Genomic DNA, 8,683 nt, shown 5'->3' with positions numbered 1-8,683 from the left:
TAATTTTACTTTCAGCTGACAGCTAATTCACAAAGGCTCACTAACGTATAAATGAAGTAAATACATAATCGGGGTGGGCGTCGCTAACTAAAAAAAGTTAGTTTCGCTAACCCTGAAACACTAATTATAAGCATTAGTTAATGCTAAAGAACTACACCAACCTGCTGTTTACCAGAAGCAAATGGTAAAGCACTAACCAATGACATAAAATTGTGTGCCAATGACACAAAATGTGTTACAACAAACTACATTGACCTCAAACAAGGTCAATTCTTTTATTGGACACCCACCTGTATGGTTGGTCCTTCAGAAAGTGATTCAACAGAACTTTCTCTCTTGGTTTTAGCTTTGTAGTTTTTTTTGTTTTAGTATTGCTAACTCTGTTGCTGAATGCGGCATTGAAATGAACCTAAAATAAGAAATGCATCAAAATAAAAACTGCCTTACAGAAACAAAACAAGAACCAAACCGCAATTTTGAAGAAATGGATATATGATGAAAATGACTTGATAAACCTTCTGTATGGAAAAGCTGCTGTAATCGCGATTTAAGCAAGACAACAGTTTCTGCACTACTTTCAGGTTTTCAGGGTGTTGATTCCAGAGCCGAGGAGCACAGAGCACTGAACCTGGAGTACTTTCTATTTTTGACTTCCTACAGTTGGTAACTTCTGTCGTTCCTCAGTTTGTGGCTTCATCAACCAAGTTTCCCGTTGGAAGGTGTCACTACTTATTATTGCTGATCATGACCTCTTACCTTAACTGAGCTAAAAGAGGCCCATAGAGCTTTAAATGGTTTCCTGTGGGGTTTTTTGTGCTCCCCTCAGTGAGATATCAGTTGACTCTCAGAGTAATTGTGGAAGGCTGGCCACTCATGGGGAAGGTTCACCACCATTCCAAGTTCTCTGTGTATGAATAATGTTCTCAGTGTGGTTCGTTAAAATCTCAAAGCATAAGAACAAGCATTGGAATTTTTCCATTCTGATAAAAATCCAGAATTTTTTTTTTTTTTCGATGGCGGAACATCGTATTAGTTTTTGAGATTTGTTACAAGTCCTTCTTGTCTTACATTCATTTATTTTTGTTTCATTTTATAAAAACATTTATGACAAAGTTGACAAAACATTTTTAAAAATCTGTAAGGAGCACTCACATTTAAAGCAAATGTGAGTGCTTTAAATTTTGTAAATTAAAGCGCTCACATTGGTTCCATATTGATAGTTTAGACTGTTACTTTACTTGCTGGAATAACGTGCTACTCTAAAGTTGTCAGTGGTTTGTAGTCCTGAAAATATAACCGTATTAAAATGTCCAAATATTTCTGCCAGAAGATTTTGCTACTCCTTTGTAATGCAGCATTTTTTATTTATTTATTAGCCTTTTAAAATCTAACAATAAAAGTCTTAATTTCAGTGATATAATGTTAACTGTGAATTTCTAGTTGTATTTCCAGTTCCTGTCTTCACAGTAGTAAATTAAACGTTTGTTTGGTCAGAGTTATTTTTACCGTATTACCAACAGCTGCCATAGATTACGGTGTGTCGAAGTTCTTTTTCACCGTTGTATAATTTGCTTTCCACACCTGCCATGCAGTAGAAGTGAGACTGCTGAGTCACCGTTAGCTGCCCAAGTGCCACTTTATCCTCCAGTTGCTCCATCCATCTTGTCCGGCTCCCCGGCTCACAGCAAAGCCTCCAATTTAACCCCCGCTATTTGTTTTTCCTTTCTCATAAATTTCATTCCCTTCTTTCTCGCTGCTCGTTTGTCTCCTGCATGCCTCCTTCTCCTCATGCATTCCGTCTTCTTCCTTCTTCCTCTCTCACTCAAAGGCTGGAGGATCCACTGGGGAGTTAGCCCTTCTTCTTCTTCCCTCTGTCATTATCCTCAGTGGAAAGGATGCGGATGCTTTTGCTGCAAAGGTTGGACTTTTTGCGATGCTTTCAGAATTGGGGGTGCTCAAAGTTAGCTCAGAATGTTTCAACCTTCAGAGGGATCTCAGTTTGAAATGGATGTTTTAGTAGTTTCAAAGAAATGAGGTTCTCAGAGATGGCTTTTATATGCTTTCTATCTGCTGTCTGACCTGGATATTTAATGCCTCGTGACCAGGAGTTAAGTTAGAGACCTTTAGAAATAGCAGCGTCATCTATTATAGAAAAAGCATAATGTTCTGAGTACTGGGTTTGATAGACTTTTACAAAACTATTTATTTATGCCTCAACTTTCTCTAATTTGTTTAAGCGTAAATAGGCTAAACATAAAAAGATTGCATGCAGCAATTAGCTGCTTGAACTAAACTTCAAGACACTCTGAGGAGACAGTCATTCAAGCTCAAAAGGTATAAACCACAATGAACATGGAATTGATGGTTTTGATCCAAGCGGGTTTTCTTCAGGTTGGGACTGGTGACCAGGGATGGAGGCTGCCAGCTGTTTTTCCCGGTCTTAGCCTTGGAGTGTGTCGTCTCTTTCTGGATCTTGGTCTCAGGAGACATGTGAAAAGTATTTGTTACTTAATGTTTTTCAACACATTGGTGGCAACTATTGTCGGAGTTTGTTCCTCAGTCGGTGTGTTGCCGGTTTGTTTCTTGCTCCATCCACCTCATTCATTGTGTTTATGCAAAAGACACTTCATCTGCAGTCCATGTCTGCTGGTTGTGGTTCCTGATAGAATGAATGACTAAATATAATGTGAAGTGCTTTGGAGTCCTCTGGAATTGGTCAAGTGCTGTACAAGTACAGGCCATTAAACATTCAGATAGATAGATAGATAGATAGATAGATAGATAGATAGATAGATAGATAGATAGATAGATAGATAGATAGGGCACCAATACGTCAAATCCTTAAACGTTTTTTTTTTTTTTTTAACATTAACCTTTAGCCTGATTCTATAGTTCCTCTGTTTCTATTGTACTCCTGTTAGCCCTCCTCCCAACCTCCAGTGAGGAGTTGAAGAGTTTTATTGCACGAGGGACAAAGGAGTTCTAAGGAACTCCTTTGTGCAGGACCAACAGACTAAGGTCTGTTGGTCCTGCACTTTGGAAGAAGCAGTCTCCCACTGAATTTGCTTGCCTGGCTGCTGATGACAGTGTGCAGAGGGTGGCTGGTGTTGTTGGTATTTAGCCATATTTTAAATTTACTATACAATATCATGCAGAGTAAGCTCATGAATTCAGGTTAGATTGTATTATAACTGTTAATTTTTGCATGTTGTGTTGTACAAAAAACAACAATGTCCTGAAATGTTTGTCANTAACTGTTAATTTTTGCATGTTGTGTTGTACAAAAAACAACAATGTCCTGAAATGTTTGTCAAACTCTAAATATTCAGCCTCAGTCTTAGAAGATTTAGTTTTAGTTCTCATCTTGGCCTTTCAAAAGTTTCAGAGCTGTTTTAACATTGTTGTCTGCCTCTCTAGGGTCGTTGGCAGGGTCAGCCGAGGAATGAGGTGAATGAAGCCGCTCAGGCCGTGTTGGCCAGGCTTCCAAATATTAGGAAATTAAATTCACAGCAACAAGAATGCTTCAGACATTACATCGGGATGGGTGTTTAAGGCGCATGCCTTAGTTTCATAATGTAGTCAAAATGGTGTATTACATCATGACCAAACATTAGCGATTGGGTAAAATCTGATCAAATAGTTTCAAACTTTAAAACAGTTCACACCCCCAGCAAGCCAACGTTTCTCCATAGCCGAGGTTCCAGACCCTGTGAATGAAACAAAGTGTAAAACACAGGATTTGTTCTTACCAGACTAGGAATGTTCATGAACAGGATCTCAGAATGTAGTCGTCTGGCTGGGGCACATCAGGATCTAATGTTTGGTCGTTGCAGATCTTTCTATCATCTTCACTAAGTTGTTAAGAAATGATATCGCAGTACTTGCTCACTTTTGAACTAAGCTGTTCTGTAAAGGTCTGGCAGTCGGAGTGATACGACATCTCAAGTCAGTTCAGTTTGTCCTCCATGCTGCCACAGATCCGTCTTGTTCCTCATCCGTGTTTAAAAACTTTTGACTATTCTCTTCATCCTTGATGGGGAAAAAGATGTTCCAAAGACTTATGCTATATATATATTTTTTTACTTGCAAGTTGCTACAAGCAAGTCCACAAACATCAAAATTGACATAAACGTGCAGCAGAGATGCAGCGGTAGAGCAAGATGAAGTGTGCTATCCCCACCTTCCATCTTCCTTGTGCCATGTCAAATGCTTCCAGTGTGATTGCTCTCCCTGCCCTGATTGGTTACACCCACACACTGTCACTAAAAATGCCAAGAGTATGACACGGAGTACACCCACAGCAAGTCGCTTGTGAAAACTACACACTGAACTTTGAAGTAAATAACTTACTGTAACTTTCCTGACCTAGTTTAGCTTTAGTGGGACCGATGGAGCTTCACATGAGCCTCAGCCAGACTGCAGAGTACATCTGTGCGTTTAATGAGGGCTGTGCATTCTGTCCCCCGTATCTTACTGCATGCAGAGGCTTGCAGGAGGGGGGAAGGGATCTTTAAGGCCCATTTAGGAATGTATGAAACCAGTGGCACCGAGAAAAGAAAAAATATCCTCACACACCTCATACCTATAAACTCATCTGTGTCAAGTTATGACAAAAAAAATTATGAAGCAGCAGAAATGATTTAGTAGTGAAAGAGGATGTGATGAGCAGGAGTTGGTTCTGCAGAGAACATGTGAGCTTTGTAAAGTAACGTGTGGCTGGAATATCATCTCCAGCAGGTTCTATGTAGCAGAGCTATGACAGATGGTTATGCTCACTGTACAGTAAAAGTGTTCACAGCAGAGAACACACTATTTGTTTGAGTGTCATGATTTTTTATTTTTTTTTATTTTATTTTGTAACTCGCAGAAGTATTCATGAATATTTCAGGTTGCTGCAAATGTGCCTTTGTTTGTGAGATCCTCATATTTGTGTTGTCCAATAAAAATGTGGCTCTCAGGTGAAAAGTGTTCATTAAATACATTCATTTCCACACGGAGCAACATAATTCAGTCATTTCTGAATGTTGCTGTGATTATGATGTACAGCTAATGAACAAATTCAGTTTCTAAATGTGGATTATGTATCAGACCAGGAAAACAGATTTTTAAAACATAAATCTTATGGCATTGGTATTGCCTACACATTACGGGGAAGGCCGTTAATTTCCAAAATGAGAGTTATATACAGAGGGTCATTTTCACTTATTGTAATGAAAGTTGAGTGGGAGGAAAAAAGTAGCAGAGACTGAGAGATTTGACTAGATTTGGTGTTTTTCAAGAGCCTCCAGATGTTTCCAGGACGTGCCTCCGGGCAAAACATTTACCTTTTTTGCTGCTCTTATGAAATGTTCTTATTTTCTGTTAAACCTTTTAGTTTTTGTTAGCTTGTAAGCCTTAATAAACAAAATGAATTGAATTCATTACGAGAAATTTATAACGAGTCAAAAAACAAATTTCACTGTAAATTTAAATACAAACATTTTAAATGTACTTTTTTTCATGTTTGCAGATTTTCTCTTCTAGAAGGGGAATTCTTGTAGCTTGATGCTAATCTTTGCTTGATCAATGTAACATTGTTTCAAAATATTGAGTTTTCAGTTTGTTCCAGAATCAGCCTTTATGGGCTAATGTTGAACAAATAAAACATCTGTTATTTGTTCAACATCTGTTTTATTTGTTCAACAAATTAGTCAGTTAACCAACATGAAGAAACCCAAAAACCTTGATGAAATTAATTCTCCTGTAAGATGTTAGCAGTGGGAAGAGAAATAAATTCAATGCATCAAGGTCAGGACTGGTAGTTCTTCTCCTTTGCTGGTCGACTAAGTTGATAAAAAGGAGCATGTAAATCCATAAAATAAGAAAAAAATGGTTCTTTGTGTTTCAAAGAGACAATTTCGTTCAAGGTTGTTTTAATCTACAGAGCTGGGTTCCATGTATCAGTCGATTACAGAGCAATCTAAAATTTCCTGATTTTGTAATCCTCAACATTTAGAATTGAAATGTTCATTCCCTTTAGCACAGAAACTTCAGTATTTTGGTGGAAGATTACTATTGTGTGAGGGTTTGAGTTGTCAGTGTATGTATTTCGTGTTTATTTAGATCTGTGTCCCTGTGAGTCCCTGTGCTGTCCTGTCCTGTCTTCCCCCTTGATTGATCCTAGCTGTGTCTAGTTCCTTGATTACTCCATGTCTATTTAAACCCACCTGTATGCTTTGTCTCTTGTTGGGTCTTTGTCATGTATCTGCAGACAGCAGCACCCTTCCTCCTTTTCATGCTTTTATTACAGTCAATTTGTGCATCACACTCTTTCCTGCCAATCAGTTGTACTCGTTTCTCCTTTCTCTTTTTGTTTCTTGGTAACAATCAAGCCTCTTCTCTGGTACTTTATTGTCCAAAACCTCCAGTCTAGTGTTAACAACTCTTCCCCCAAAAAAGATGAACATTTTTGACTTTTGAAACTCACAAATTTCCATGTTTTTTTTTTTTTCTAGAGTTTTCTGAGTACCATAAAAATTTTGTGTTTTGGTAGACATTTTATCTTTTTTCTCTCTATCTATAATGGTCCTAATACAGTGTCATAGATTTCATCAATGTTTTTTGTTTTGTTTTTTTGTTATTCACATTTAGAAGTATCGCATTAGAAAAGATTGATGGAAACGGAAAAATTGAAAATAGCTTCCTCAGTTCTGCAAAATACAAAGCTAAGTCTGGATGCAGTGAACAATTCCATACACTGGTGGGTCTGTGCCTTACCAGAGGCATGACACTTCAACAATTTCTTACTTTAATGTAGTCGAAAGAACCTCACAGACCCTTACCCATGAAATGGGCATGTCTTGAATGATTTCCCACTTGTGACATATCTTAGTCACTGTAGAATGATGGATAGCCTTCCCAGATTGATGGGTAGCAACAGTTGCTTCTCTACAGGCATCGCAGATGTTACATGTTTCAGCAGTATTGTGTTCCACAGCAGCAAACTGTCACCTGAAAGTTTTATCTCCATAAAACTTTCAGATGATCAAATGATTGCACACATTCAAATAGCTGTTCTTCTTCTTTACTGCAGCTCTTGATGATTGATGATTTTCAATAGACATAAACTTCCATGTTCCAGACCTTGTGTGAGTACAAGGTGAGAACTCTAAATCAGTGTTGTGTACACGCTTTAAAAAACAAAATGCTATGACATTGAAGATGATCAATTTAAAAGAACTACAAAGAGCTAAAAATGTTCAGGCAGTAAAACAGAAAAATTCTGGCAGTTCTGGAGTCTAAAATTAAGTAGAATCTCACAATCACCTGCTTAATCTTGGCAGGTGATTTGCTTTGCTTCTGTCATTCTCCGTGAACACTCCTCGATTTCTCCGTCCATCTGATCTCAACCTCTCCCTCGTCTTCCAAAGTCCTGTCATGTTGCAGCCAATAATTAACATAATTCCCTTCTTGTAGCAGATGGTGCCTCTACGTGAGGGACCTCGCTCCCTGTGATGATGGCCATGCGTCTAGCACTCAGTCGTGGCGCTTAGCTACAGCCAACGCGGGATGTTGTTCCCCGCGCAGCTCTACACGTCAAACAAAAATCCAAACTGTGATCAAAGCGTCTTTTCTGCATGAAAGTAATGAGTTTTTACTCTTTTTTTTTTGTTGTTGTTGTTGTTGCTTTGACAGCACACTGTAGGCACAGGCAGTAGCGTTCATACCTCCATGGAAACACAGTGCCAAGAAAACGGCCCCTGCTCTCATTAGACTGGCCTGCCATCATTAACGAGGCCCAAACTTAGCTCCATATTTAGTGAGAAATGGGCAAATCAGTGTTTCCAGTGAAGCGAATGATTTACTGTCAGCTGTCACCCACATAAAGTCGGCCACCACTCAGCTCGCCGCATGCCAATTACAATAGCAGAGGTGCTGCCCAAGTCTGGCGGCTCTCTAGAAATACCACCCACTAATGAGAGGTTAAGATTACCATTAATGGGGAAGAGTGTATTCTTAAAGACCTGTCTGTAGGTACACTTCCTGCTAAGCGTGAGGAATTTAACCCTGGAACTGTGTTGCCCAGTGTCCAGAAAGTCATTCGTGATCCCTCCATCCTTAGCATTTTTCTACTCTGAAGCCAGGAGACATCAGGTTGATCAAATAGCAATGTGGCAGAAGGGGGAGGAGACTAAAGCAGAAGAACTGCTGGCATTATCAGCCTCATGTTGTTTTAAGCAACAGTCTGTTTAGGTTAATAGAGTTTTTCACCTGTCAGCTGGTGAAGTTTTCGGCCCTTTCATTGTGGACAACACCTTGGTAATGTTGTGTTTAGGCGGCATGGTAACAAAGCCACACCTATGGAAGTACACCTATTCTACCAGAAAGTAGTTGAAGTAAAAGTACAGCTCATGAAATTTCAATATTGTAGAAAAGTTCAATATTTATGTCACTTTTCTGAGCTTCACATTATTATTTTAATGTTATTCCCTCATCAAAAACATATCTGGAGTGTTGCTTTGATCCTTTCATTCATGTTTCAGAAATCATTTAATTTCCATGGAAACCATTCAACTGTGTGAACAGAGCGCCAGTTCCAATCTTCTGCCTCAAAAAGTCCGGGGGCTCCCCCCGCTCAACACCTTCAGCCTTGCCAGCTGTATTTAGCAACGGGCCAATGGAACTGCACATGTACTGATTTTAT

Source organism: Poecilia formosa, unplaced genomic scaffold, assembly GCF_000485575.1.
Source record: "Poecilia formosa unplaced genomic scaffold, Poecilia_formosa-5.1.2 Scaffold294, whole genome shotgun sequence".
Lineage (NCBI taxonomy): Eukaryota > Metazoa > Chordata > Actinopteri > Cyprinodontiformes > Poeciliidae > Poecilia > Poecilia formosa.
The sequence above is the reverse complement of the archived record's forward strand: the minus strand, read 5'-3'. Positions refer to the sequence as shown.